At 33.3% G+C, this 15,063-nt stretch overlaps 2 protein-coding genes across 5 annotated transcripts in view; both read left to right on the top strand.

The window, feature by feature from the left end:
* Positions 1-9,241, top strand: part of LOC106785916 — a 114,379-nt gene extending 105,138 nt beyond the window's left edge. Inside the window, exon 5 of the mRNA XM_014746746.1 lies at positions 7,784-9,241. The gene's annotated coding sequence lies outside the window, so the exon portion shown is untranslated. The remainder of the gene's footprint in view (positions 1-7,783) is intronic.
* The window catches only part of LOC106785915 (nuclear receptor coactivator 6-like), a 237,998-nt gene that overhangs the window by 135,223 nt on the left and 87,712 nt on the right, over positions 1-15,063 (top strand). The gene's annotated exons all lie outside the window — the stretch shown is intronic.

A 15,063-nucleotide genomic window follows, 5' to 3' on the forward strand; every position in this document is an offset into this window, starting at 1 on the left:
TATATTGATTTAGTTTACTTATGTACTAATATAGTGGAATCTCCAATATCCGACTATTTGGAATTCGAAAATTCTACTATTCGCATGTATTACTATCTATAAACACTTTATTATCCGAACACTGTGTATATACTTTTCTACTCGTGTATTATCTACTATTCAAACAAATAATCGACGTTGTAGTTCGTTCAGTTTGAAATTAATATTGATACGCATTTACAATTTATTGTATAATAATGATATCAAAAAGTAAACATGTAATATTAACGATAAATACCCTATTTAAATGGCCAAATAAATATTCTATAAATTAAAAACCGATGAAAATGTAGTGTACGAAATTGTGTGCATTATATTAAACGAAATATACTTTCATTCGAATCAATTACGTCTCACAATGTATTCATTTGAATATTGGAGATTCTATCGTATTATTTAAATGAGTATACATATATGATTAACCCTAGAATGAATTATATTTGTTTAAAGATCTTATTTAATCGTGACGTTTTAACAATATGCTCGAATACTTGCTACCATACAACACAATTAGTGTGTTGGTCACGAGCTTGAACGTTTTACATACATACATCGAATTTATTATGGCTTACGAAACGACCGATTCACGGCTCTGGAGCTTTAGATTCTCGTAGTTGGTCGAATGCGCGCGCGCGCACGCGCGCATACGAACGAACGAACGTTAATGCCACATTAGAGGAGCACTTTTTCCAGAGTTAATGCAGCAGCAAATTCGCATTTAAAGCACCCATTCACCGTCGCTGACGGTTCATGCTTGAATACAGTTTAACGACGTAATCTAGATTCTCGTTTAAAAAAGAACGAGAGAAAAAGAGAGAGAGAGAAAGAGAGAGAGAGAGAGAGAGAGAGAGATCGAGAGATACACTCGGTGATTCGTGAACGGCCAAGCGCTTGACAACGTTCTTCTCATCCCTTCGTGAGAAAGAGAGAGAGAGAGAGAGGAGCTCTATGTGTCTATCGATGGCGAGCGATATTTAGATTGGAAAAAAAAGAATTAGCAAAAAAAAAATATAGAGTTGTTAAAAGATCGTTAGCCATGCGACAACAGGATCTGTGTTGTGTTCTAGGAAGTATGGAAAATCGGTATTGATATTTAACGTTTTTACTTTATCGAATCTTTCGAATATTTCGAATCTTTAAATATCAATATCAAAATTTGAATAAATCACTCAGTTTTTTCTTTTTGTTTTTCTAATAAATCTATGATCATTCGTGTTACTCATTATTATTGTTAAATTAATTTGATTGATTATAAAAAGGTGTAATTAATAATTATTGTCGAAATTATATCTTTTTTTTGTAATTAAAAGGATTAATTTGAACAATTGTTAAAAAAAAACCTGTGAATTACTTTGTTTAATTTTTATTCTTAATAGTCATGGCACGTTTAGATTGACGCCCGAAAGTAATTTAGGGAAGCATCGACGACGCCTTTGATAGACTGTCGGTCGTCTCGCCGTCGTTGATAAAGTTTATTTCACCTTTGTCGGTCCGGTGTATGTGACTAATTGATAGGGCTGATAAGGGAACAAGTCGTGCTGCGAGTAGACCTTTTCAACTCCTCGTCATACTAGTCACGATAATTCAACCCCCTCATTCGTGACACGATATACTTATATGGATTTATGTATTTATGTATGTACGCAAAATGCAACCACATACGCGTGTGAATCATTTTATAAAAGATTAATTTTCAATTATTCTTTTTATTTTCAATCAATTCATTTTTAAATATTATTTTTTTCGTTAGTTAAAATTGATATTTACGGAAGAAGAAAGTTTCAAAGGTATTAATTGCAGATTTTTTTCATTTTTTCTGTATTTCGTTTTTTTTTTTTTTTTTTACTAACTATATATTCATCTTTTCAATCGTCACATATTCAAAGAGAACGACGGATGTACGTGCGAGAGTAGTCAGATCAAAGAGATCCAAATTAAATTCAATTCGTTGTAATTGAAATCTACAGGATGTTTGATGTTTTCCGGTATTTTTTTGTTTGTTTGTTTGATCCTGTTTTTATTTTCTTCCTCTTCTTTTCTTCCTATTATTTTTTATCGCATTTTGTTTCGTTTTGTTTTTTCTTTTTTTTTGTGTGTGTGTGTTTTTTTTTTTCATCAACTTTTATCAAAGCGCAATTTTTCAACGATCAGATTTCCCGTACGCTTTTGATTCGTACTGCATGTGACGTGACCTGTAATTCGCGTGTTTTTACCTACTAGTCAAGCAAAACGTGTCACAGTTTCGAATGTATTAAATATTGTTTCTACCTCTGCTTGTTATCTAACATTGTCCCAAAAATAGTCAGCGTTATTCGACCTATCCTATCGTCGATAACAATGTCCAATTTATTTTTGCGTGTAACCAATATATTATTTTCTCTTATTCATCAAGAGCCAGGTGGAAGAGAAGGAGGAGAAGAAAAAGTTTCGAATATCGCACGATAATTTTGTAATCATTTTAAATATTCTATAACACACCGCGTTTTTCGGTGTAAAATCATTTTAAAATTTATACTACGAAACGTTTTCCGTTCGTTCGATTATTCGACACAATTGCGATAAAAACGTCGATAGTGATCTGGTAAGGGGGTCAGTTCGTATCGTTGACCTTACTGTTCGTTCCTCTCTTCTTCCTATTATTTTCATTCAATATCCATTGTACATTTTATATATATCCCTGGCGACTCGCATCGTTCAGGTTTAATCGAGCGTAGTATCAGACAAAAAGTTTAAAGAGGCAGTCTTTTTTTCTTCCGAGGAGAAACAATTGTTTCAGAGAGGGTAAAGTTTTCATCTCTACCGATCCCGAGGGATCTTACAACCAACGGCCCTTATTTTCAAGGAAATTCTTTTTCCCCATTGCGAGGAATCGTTTATAAAGTAGTTTTTATTGAGTGTATGTCAAGTAAACATCGATTTAATCTTTTTCGTAACATTGTCTCGTGTAACATCCTATCGAATGATCGCATAAACATATTTATGTTGCTTATGAAATTTATCTTTGCGCATTTTTTTTTTTCAAGTTTTAAATAATCCAACTGTTCAGGTAATTGCGATAAATATTAAATAAAATCGTCGGTAAGCAACAATCGTAGCCTTGTTTTTTGATCAAACTACGATGAATGATAATTTGGAAATATTCATATATTCCACATTTTCAAATAATAAATATTTCGAATTGTTTTTAATGTCAACAAATATTACGAATATTAATATCGTCGTTATAAAAAGATCGATTGTTTTTATTATTAATATTTAAAAAAGAAAAAAAATGTGTCAGTACCAGGATACGAAACTTCAACTACCATTTATTCCTTTTTTATTTTGATATCCTTCAGTGTTAGTACAATATTAAAAATTGAATTTTTTTGTCAAAAGAAAAACCCTCAAAATCACGTTTCAAATTTGTCTCGTATTTACGAGATCGAAACTCTTTGCGTTCTTCAACATCTCGAGGAGAGATTTATTTTTATCAGATGTCATTCTCTTCTCTATCTTGATATATTTTTTTGTTCTACGTTCACCGATAAAGAGAGAATCATGGCATGGAGAGGAAGAAGAAGATTTTCACGAATTTCTTGTTCGTTCTAACAAGCTTTCTCATCTCTAACTCGTCTCTGGCAAAAGATGGGTCGGTCGACGGATGGATGGACGGGCCGTCGAGAGAGATCCGTCGTGCCTAAAAATAGGAATGAATAAATTATGAGACGAGTAGTAGTAGTAGTAGTATTAGTAATAGTAGTAGTGACTAACGTTCTAGCTTTTCTTTCTTCGTCGTTCGTCGTTTCTCACGCGAGAATAGTAGTGAGTGGCGCGCGTGCGTCGCCAAACGAGAGAAGGAGCTGATAAATTGGCGAGCAGGCCGCGACCGACCGACTTCTGTCGATGACTGCCATGTCCGTCTGGAACTTTACTCCTTCTCTTCTCATCTCATCTCATCTCTTCTCTGTTTGTCACTGTCTCTCTTTGAACGAGCTTTTTTTGCCACGTCGATCAAACCGAGGGAACATTTCTCTCTTGTGACTTTCAATCTAGAAGATTCACAGCTGGATTAATATTAAAATATCTCTCTCGTGTTCCTTTTTCCTTTTTTCTTTAGAGATTCTAACAAGTTAATTATTTACTTATATATATATATTGTAATTGAATTTATTTAGGTATAATATACATATTTAATGTTTTAAACTTCTTTCTATTTTATATTATAATTTATGAATTCGAAATATTATTTTTTACAATATATATTTATAATGTATCAAATTATATTATTTATAGCATGTATTTGTATTTTTATCGAATTTTTTTTTTTTTTTTTTTACAAGATATCACTTTATAAAAATGATTGCTCTTGAAAGTAGTTATTTCTTTTAAAAAAAGAAACAAGAGTTTCGTGTCAAGGGAAAAGAACAGGAAGGATAGAGTAAGGGAAGGGACCAAAGAAGATCTAATATTCCTCGCCGGATTTTGAAGTAGGCAAATAAAAAGGAAAGCATGAGTAACGGTGTAGAAGATCTTCTTAAGCCTTTAGACGCTGCTACGGTGGTAGCTTGAAAACGGATTTACTTGGTGTTAATGATAATACGACAGTGAAGCTTATACGCGTTGGCTAATAAATTTTCCTCGGCTATTTCTTATAAGGCTATGCCATGTAATTCGATCACAACGCGATTATACGAAATCCATGTTTTATGTAATTTATGAAAATAAATGTTAATCTTTCCTTATATGTAAATTATATGTCTAGACAATTATATCTGTGAATAAACGAATACAATTTCATTCCTGTTAAAAATAACAAAATGCAATAAAAACTTATCTAATTATTTGCATTTCATTATTCGATTCGATTTTTTTTTCTCATTCGTATTTACATTTTAATTATACTGCATAATACTGGATAAAAATATATATCTGAAAATAATGACTGCAATTAAATTATTTTTATTCACGCGAATATAGAATTTGTTTACGTAACGGACAATCGTAAGAATCGCGTCTAAGAAAATAAATGTTAGAAAATAATTAAATAAAAAAAAAAAAAGAAGAAAAAGCTGAACGATGTGTGTATCGAAGTTGGGGGAAATAAAAAGAAATAAAAAAAATCACATAGACGCGCGTGTAAGAAAAATAACAACAAAAGCCGTCCATCCTATTCTTGTCGAAGTTAAGTTCAGAAAGCTTATATGAACGTCGTCACGTAAAAGATAGAAAAAAAACCAAGCATATAAAGTTTCGTTGCAAAGAATAAAGAAAGAATGGGTAAAGAACGACGATAGGGGTTGAAGAAGAAAAGAAAAAAGAAAAGGAAGAACAAGAACAAGATAAAATAATCGATAGGTTGACGTTCTGTAAGAATAATGATAACAACAACGGGACTACTATTACTACGTTTAGTTAGAGTTCGTATTTTCGTAGGATATTTTAATAGTAAAAATCAGAAAATGATAAACTCTTTCGTCAGCGACAGATGCCGAGTTTCAGATAGAATTGCGTCGAGTAGAACGTAAAGAGAGAAAACGGAAGACGATTCGGCTTTGTCCTGTCGACCGTTTGCGACTAATGAGCCTCTCTGTCCATTCTCTTTCTCTCTTTGTCTTACTGTTTCTCTTGTTGCAGCTCGATGGTCGCTAATAAACCACTTAATTTGCACCGGAATTACTTGGGACAACGTCCTTCCTTCCAACGAACGAACGAACGAACGAACAAACGAATGAGTCCTAAATAACGAGCTAGATATATAGAAGGAATACTACATTCCTTCCCCCCAACTCATCTCATCCCATCCCATTCCCCACCTTGCCCTCTTTTTCTCTATTTCTAAGTCAATAGTTTCAAACACATATACAGTGACTATTATTAAACATATTATTAATCGACCATGATTATAATCTCGTTTGCATATGCAAGAAACTTACGTAATTATTAAAAATATTAAATTGTGCACAAGTGTGTTATTATTATAATGTTATATAAATAAATCTGTCTGTATAGAATATTTTAGGGAGTAAAAAGAAAATTATTGATTTTTCAAGTTTCTACACAATTGTCCTATGCTTAATCATGATCGCTAATTTATTTATCGAGAGTTACATTAAATGGTATAAATAAAATGATGGGTTGTATTAAAAAATAAAGAAATTTCATCTATAGAGGATGCAAATGTTTTATTGCGAAGAAAGAATACCAATCGTATTAAAATAAGAGAAAAGAAACGAAACCATATTAGTCATCGAGACACAGTGTCTCCAAAAGGGTCAGCTTTACACTATTATAATTGCTTTAAATTAAATGTCTTTCGTTTTTTATTTCTCTTATCGATTATCAAAGCAACAATTGCAAAATCGATTTATCCTTTAGCTTTCTCCGTGTTATAATCTCTATCACGTTCGCAATTACAATCACATCGGAGTAAGGTTTTTAAAACACACGGATCTTTCCCTGGGATCGCGTCACGTGTCGTTCAACGAAAGTCCGTCGTCCGTTAGCGATAAAGACGAGAGTTGACATCACGAAAGCGATCGAATTTTCGCGACAGTCGTGTTCCGATTCGATCTGCGTGTGTTCTCTCTCGTGTTCGGCTGATAAGAAGTCTCGACGGGGCGACTATGTCTCGTAAAATAAAATTACAAAAAAAGAAAAAGAAAAAGAAACGTACGTACGTACGTGTACCGAAGGGTGAAATAGAGAGAGAGAGAGAGAGAGTGAGGKGGAGGTGAGAAAGGGAGGTTAAAAAAAAAAAGCAAGTTGAACAAGAAAATGAAAGAGAGAAGCAAAAGAGTTGTAGTAATACGAAGGGGTGAACGAGAATGAGTGGGTGATCGAAGAGAGAAGGTGGTTGATGGTTGGTTGGGTGATGGAAGAGGTGAAGGAGGTGGAGGAAAGAAAAAAGGTGCAGGCGCACTTGCACTCATTTACTTTCCCGTAGCGGCATGAGTCACACTCGAAAGAAGCCTAATCTCACGCGATCACTCCGTGTCCGGTGACCGTTCATGCTCTTTCTTTCTTTTTTCCTTTCTTTCTTTCTTTCTTTCTTTCGTTCGTTCGTCGCCTTTACCCTTTTGGCCCTTCGTTACACGCATCTAAATGCCGCTCTGTTTTGCATTTTTTCTTTCCTAATATTATTATGTTTTTATTTCGTTCATATCGAGGACGCCGATCTTTTTCTACCAACCAACTCGTACAACGCGTGCTCGTTTATTCTCAAACTCTTTCTCTTTCTCCTTCCTTTCTTTCTTTCTTTCTTTCTTTTTCTTTCTTTTTCTTTTTCGTTTCGACTTTCTCTCTCTTTCTTTCTATCTGAATTTTTTTCTTTCTTTTCTCATTCTCCTCTATTTCGACTGTCCGTATTCGCAAGATGCCTATCCCCCTACAACAAGTTTCGGACCGGAAGTTACATAATTAATGCTTTTACGCCTTGTTTTTCGGAGGCCCTTCCTTTCTACTGCGATCCAGCTGAATCGTCGGGCCACTGATCGATTGCGTTTCTCCGTTTCATTTTATTTTCTTTCTTTCTTACTTTCTTTTTCTTCCTTGTGTTGTTAGAATAGTAATAAGTACAAAAAATTTTGTAATATTTTTTTCTAAATCGATATAAAAAAAAAACGTTTAAACGAAAGTGAATAATAATATTGAATTCTATTTAACGATTAAAGAAATCTTTTGTTTTTTTCTCTCTTTTTCTTTTTCTTATACATTTTTGTTACGTTTATCCTTCGTCTAAAACATTCTATCTCATTTATTGCAGGTAAGATCTCACGGAATCGTGTTTGGAAGTGAGTGAGCGAAACGTGCACACGTCGAGAACCGGTGATTGTTTATGCCACGGGAAAAGGTAATCGAGTATAATTACATAGTGGCTACTAAAGAGGAAATTGGTCGTTCCAGCTGTCTCGCGTTATAATGCCGCTGGCTGCGTACGTGCTAGCTCCGAGATACTAAGAATCTAATCGCGTTGACCGAACGACAGACTATAATAATCGATATGATCGATATCTTTCCTTGAAATAACATTTTATTCCAATTTTTGAAATAATCACAAATCCGAATATAACTCGGTTTTTTAAAGAAAAAATAAAAAAAAAATAAAAGAAATGTAAGAATTTTTATAGTCGACATAATTCGTTTGACGTGTTCTGAAATTATACGTCATACGTTAATTATATTATTTTTGTATTATACGGAAAAAAGTTAATTTTCAAGTAGCAATATTTATTATGATACTAGATTATAAAATAATATGATATATATTTATTACGTAAAAAAAAAAAAAGAAAAGAAAATACCTAATATTTCTTATATTAATTTTCAATCATACAAATTGAAATTATTTACTTAACGTTATGAAAATTCAAATTGCATCGATGCGATCACATTATTATACGTTAATTATTTGATTATTTTTTAATACAAAAAGAAAAGAAATTCCCTTCAAAGAAAAATAATTTAATAACGATCCTAGATTAAAAAGAATTATATAAAAAATGTTATATTGTATAAATAAAAATAACCCATATATGAGACATTAATCCTCAATCATACAAATTAGAAATTCTTTACTAACGATGACAATTAAGACCGAGTAGGATACATAAAAGAAATATATGTATATATACTATAATATAATGTAAGCTATTTAGTATATTCAGACCCTTTATAATTAGGTAGGATAGATGAAGGAGACACAGTATAGGGAGCAGTAGCAGATCGGTGTTGTCGGTGGTGGTGGTGTGGTGTCGGCAGGGGCGACCGGTGCGGGGGTACGTTTCCTGTCCATTTTAATTGGGTTATTAACGGGTGCGAGCGTTTCCTGCCTCCTGTGACAAACCCCGTAGACTAACTCTCTCTCTCTCTCTCTCTTACTCTCTTTCTCACTCACTTGGTGCCGTTCTCTAGCAGCTGCCACCTCGTAGCACACGTTGCGCCTGTGAGGTAGGCACCGAGTATACTAGTACGGGTCGTGCCGGAAACCAATCTGTTCCGTTTGTCTTTCGCTACTTTAGTTTTCGTTCTCTTTCTTTCTCTTTCTCATTCTCATTCTCTTTCTTTATCTTTCTCTCTTATTCCACTCGTCATAAATATGCATAGTGGCCCGCTTAAAATTACGTTCACCGGGGTAATAATACCGTTCGTGAAAAATTAAACAAGCTTCTCGAAATAAGGGAGAGAGAGAGAGAGAGAGAGAGAGAGAGAGAGAGAAAGAGAGAGAGAGACGTATAAAACCGGTGGTGCACTTTCTTACATTTTATCTTTCTTCACGGTTAAGTCACGTGCAGATACGTATTTAGATTTTTATCCGTGTATTAGAGCGACACGTGTTGCTGAGGACAAAGAAGATCGAATAAGATAAGGGGCTTGATGGTTTCTTCCTGTATCTCATAGTATTATCGTAGAAAATTATTTACTAAAACATAATAATATATTATTATTTTAAATTTAATATTAGAGACAAAAATAACGTTGTGTGTATATAAATTCAATTAAATGATACTTTAATGCGATACGATCGATGATTAATCGTCAAGTTTATGATATTGAAAAGAAAATTTGCGCGAGACGATATGAATGAATAATTAATTATATTTTATATTAGTTGCCTACGAATTGCCGTATGCAAATATTTATTCACATATATGAACCGATGTTTTGCAATATTTAATGTTAAGTGAAAGAGATAGGGGAAAATAAGGAACGATGATGCAAATATGATTTTCTATATTAGGTCATCATCGTCGTGAAAACTGGTCGAGCGATCTTTGGCACAGTGCACCTTATGTTGGTTAACCAGCAAGAACAAAAGAGATAGAAAAAAAAAAGGAAAAAAAAGAGAGAAAAAAAATCACAAAAAGGAAAGAATAAAAAAAAAAAGAAAGGGTCGAGTAGCTCGGCATTCTCGCTTGAAACGGAGTCAGTCCCCCATGCATATGGATTAAGACGCTCCACATCCATCCTTCGTCCGTTCGAACGACCTACACCGGCCAGGATACATAATCCTGTTGGCGCGGCAAGCAAATCATGTTTATTCAGGAACGTATCCATGGCGATAGAGGGTTCATTGTTTGCCGAACGTATCGGCAGAGATATAAAAGAAAAGAGAGTACCACTGTCCGAGAGGAAGAAGAGTCAGCAAAGTTATCGAACCTTATTCCACTTCTCGATAGCTACCTTTATTCTCTTTATATTTCAAGGACATCAGATTTTCTCTCTCTCTTTCTCTCTTTCTTCTTTATACGATACATAGCTGTGATACGCAAAGGGGGAGAAAGAGAGAAGAGATTGCAATCGATGATGCGAATCGCCGGCCCGTCATCGATTACACTTCCTGCGGTCGATACCCGATCGATCGTTAGTAAATTTGATCGTTTTCAATACCGTTACGCTTCGATCGATCGTGTATGAATTATACCGCGCAAGGACGATCATGATGAACAACACGACAATAAGAAAATCTAATTTATTTCGATATCATCTTTTAAGCGGCGATTATTTTATCAAGGAAATCATCAACTTTCCTGAATCTCGATCAGATTTTTCTTTTTTATTTGTTTTTTGTATTTTTTATTTTTCTTTTCCCTTTTAAAATACGGCACCAATACGTGTTCTCCGATTCTTTATCTTACAGTTTTTTTTTTTTACCTTTTTTGTTTAATTTATTATTATCTTTACTTCGAGAATTTTTCATGATTATTGTTCTTATCTACGCGATAATAATAATTTATGATCATTAAATGGCGATTGATTTATTTGGCGTTAATTAAATAAATGGTTCGATATTCTATTAAATCTATTAGGGCTTTTGCATAAATTCCATTTACATAATTCGGGTTTTAATGTATATGTATCTATACCACAGTGCTTTCGCATTAACTCAGTCATGGCCTTATCGATTGATCCTATAAATTATATATCAAGGACGAACGTGGAATATGAATAATAGATCGAGTAATTGCTTCGTAATATCGCTTACACCTCCTTTATTCTAGGAATAATATTCAATAACAAGTGTATAGAGAGAAAGTTATAATAAATTATATATGAAATACGTATATTTATATTTAGAGTAGCTTAGATCAATAATGAAAAAGTATCAACCTTCACATTTATTATTTCTCGTTATTATCATACAATCGGATACGCAATATGTGAAACACGAAATATCTCATAAATTTATTCGAAATCTGTTAACACTTAACGTTCGTTAATTTGAAACGTTCATTAATTCTTAAATTAAACTGTCATGGTTTTGTAAAAAATTCCGAATTATATTTTAATTTTATATAATATTCTTTTAAAATATAAATGAAATATTTTATGCATAAATATGTGTGTTGTAAAAAAAGAAAGGAAAAAAAAAGTAAAAAAAAGAAAACCAATTAATTATTTATCGGTCGATAAACGATGGTAATTAAAAAGTCTATTAATAGTTTTCCTTCCGTTATATAACAGGTATTAACATTCAACTTTGTAAAGAACGTCAAGGCATATTAAAGTAGATATTATTATTTATCTGAAAGAAAGCACACATATTGAATTTAAATTCATGAATATATGATAGACATATAGATACTCTTTGCAAAATGTGTGTTCCCTAAGAGGGTTACATTTCCATCATACTATTCACAGACACGATACGAAGTGTCGTTTTGAAGTGAATAAGTCAGAGTGAAAGAGAATGAGAGAGAGAGAGAGAGAGAGAAAGAGAAAGATGTTGTAGGAACAACTCGTAAAGATTGATTTGAAACTACGAACGTAAAACGGTAGATGAAGTAAGGTCTTAAAGTAGTAGAATTGTAGTAGTAATAATAACAGTAGTGGTGGTGGTGGCGATGTTGGTGGTGATGATGGTGGTAGTGATGGTAATAGTGATGGTGGTAGTAGTAGTAGTAGTTGCAGACCGCGCACTGGATTGCCACGAGTATGCAACGCGAAGAACAATGCATATTCATGAAGCAACGTGCATATTTACGAGCGGCTGTTCAGCAGGATCCACGGCACAACTTTACAAAGCTTCGTTCTACTATCGCCCCGTGAATGAGGGAGAAGAAAAGCAACACCCACCCTCGCCGATATCTCCCCATTACTTGCCTCGCAATATCGCACTCTAATAGGAAGCAATGAAGAAACTTATTTTCTTCCTTAGATCGCGATATATATTTTCTTTTCAACAATTTTTTTGTTACTTTTTGTTCGAGTCTTTCTTTCAAAATAACGATTTATTCGTGTCATTTGGAAATATTAATAATCATGTTTGCTTTCTTTTTTTTTTTTTATCTTTTATTTTTCTAATCTATAAATTGTATTCTTCAAAGCAAAATATCATACGTATTACGTAAAGAGCGAAAAAATAGTCGTAAATTGTTCAAATGGCCCTTGTATGTTTTATGCATTAAGTCAAATAAATTTATTACTGACTCGATAATTTATTCTATTTAAGAGGAAAATAAAAAAAGAAAAAAAAGATGGATTGATATTATATAACGGAAAAAGAGAATGTTGAAATCAGACTCGACGTAGGATCGTAATATATTATTTTTTATTTTATTATAATATAAATTGAAATTACGTATGTTAACATATGGTCGATTAAATACATACACACATACACAGACACACACACACACGAAACTTTGTAATTAAGAAGGAATAAAGGAAATGAGGATGAAAGGAAAGAATGAAGAAAGAAAGAAAGGAAGTTAGGGGTAGATAGGTAGGTATAGGTTGGATGAAAAAAAAATATCCTTGGAAAGTAGGTCGATCGAAATCGCACAACAGCCGTGACGATAATTCTTCACCAACATGGAAGAAACACGTACGCTATGCGAAACGATTCCGTTGCAAATTGAAGAAAAAAGAAGAAGGAAGGAAAGAAGGGGTCTGGTAGGAAAAGGGGAAGCGATGAAAACCGATGTAAAAACAAATATACGAATACGAATGCATTTGCTTACGTGTATACGAGTTAGAGGAGGGGGAAGAGGATATAACGAAGAAAAATGAAGTATAAACAAATCGGTTGATGAAACGAGCGTTATTAAAAGTACCTAATTGTTCGGGTTTTATTACTGTGCTTGGTTGAAGGCATGCAACATCGAGAATGGCTGTTTTTCATTGCCCATGCTAATTAATGATTCACGGTAGGGATATGAAATAAAAAAAAAAAAAAAAAAAAGAAAAGGGAAGAAAAAAGACAAAAAGAGAGAGAGAGAAGGGAACACAGAGATCACTCGACATGTATACTGCTCGTTAAAGAGTCTTTATCGTCATTGGATGGATGCTGCAAAGCAAAAGTCGAGTGCTCGCCTTTTCAATGTAATCCTTTAACCATTCGCGTCGATGAAGATCCGTATATACGATCTATATGAACCTACTTAAAAGAACGACTTCGACGATTAGTCCGTTAACATTTTCATGCTGAACATCGTTTAGCTTCTTGTCTGTCTTTCGAGCGTATGCACTCGTTCGTTAATCGTTAAGCCAATTGGGATACCATCATTCAGTCTATATATGAACAAAAGAGAAGCAAAGAGAGAGAGAGAGATAGAAGGAGATAGAAAGGGAGAGAGAGAGAGTTCTGAAATAGTGAATTTAATTCAGATATTTATTTTTTACATGCCACAGCCGTGTAAGTATAGAAAATCATTTGCAAAAACGTCGATTAAATAATGCTCTTGTAAAATTTTAAAACGGAATTTAACTGAGAGGATGCTTTGAAAAAAGAATATAATTAATTTCTTTTTTTTTTTTTTTTTAATATTATTATTATCTTTTAAATACTTTTTTGTTTTGTTTTAGATGCAACGTACAACGGATTATCGATTTTTATATTTTTTTTTATTGTCTTTTTCTTCCTTTAACGCGATAAAGAAAATAAAAAATAAATTTCTTTGGAAGTAAGTAGACGTGTACGTACTAACGATTGATAACAATAAGCACGTATACGAACGACAATTGTCGGTTAAATCGATAGAACGAACGATGTCATTCTCTCCTATTTGTAATGATAATCTGTCAAAGTTTGGCTCGTCGAAAACGACATAAAGTGGCAGTTGGGCCGGTCGGCCTTGAAAAGCCAGCAATTACACGTCCGGCTCAAATAAGCGGAGACAACGCGCGTGACATCATACCTTGTCTCGTTTCACACGTGCTCATATAAATGTATGCGTGATTTAACGCTCGCGCAATTTTGACTATCTATCGTATGAAATTTAATGTTTTATGTATAACTCTTCGTAAATGTGTTCTTCAACGCGTTTCTGCTCGTGTACTCACAATTAACGCGTATGTTTGCTTATCATAATTTTTTTTTCTTTTTTCTTAAGAATAATTTGTTTTTTTTTTTTTTAGCGAAATCACTTTGTTAATTTAAATGTATGCGCGTCTATATATGCACAATAATTCATTTGAGTGCGACGTTAACAATTTTTTTTTTCCTTCGTCGTATTAATTAGTCACCTGCTTCGCACACGTGGAACAATCAAATGGAACGGAATCGATTGAATCATTTTGAAAGAATGAAAAAGTATCCGACGTTTAACCGAATGAATAATACATGAGTCGACTTAAGCGCGTGTAGCCATAGTTAGGTTTGAAATTTATCGATACTTTTTGAATGGTTTTATACAGCTCATTGGAAACGATAATACTCATCCTTCTTTACTAGTTCAAACTTATAATTTTAATGATATTATAAATTCAAAGTGGACCATCTATCAAAATGATGCTATTCACTTCTGCTTTTCGATAGTTCGAATCCTATAATTTATATGATATTTATAGAAATATGGCTAAGATATGAGAAATTAATTACACAATGATGTCGCTATAACGTTAAATGTATATACGTGTATATGACTGGGTGCGTCCTTATGCGCGTGATAACAGATTATAAATTATACTCTTATACTCGTATATTCGTATTCAGATTCTTCAAAATGTTGGAAATAATTATATCCTATTCCTACGACTCTCGTAAAATAATCGTATGAAAAATGATGAGAAAGAGAGGGTGACTCGAGTTTATGAGATTCGGAA

This window comes from Polistes canadensis, unplaced genomic scaffold (assembly GCF_001313835.1).
Source record: "Polistes canadensis isolate GaletaPanama2010 unplaced genomic scaffold, ASM131383v1 scaffold_59, whole genome shotgun sequence".
Classification (NCBI taxonomy): Eukaryota; Metazoa; Arthropoda; class Insecta; order Hymenoptera; family Vespidae; genus Polistes; species Polistes canadensis.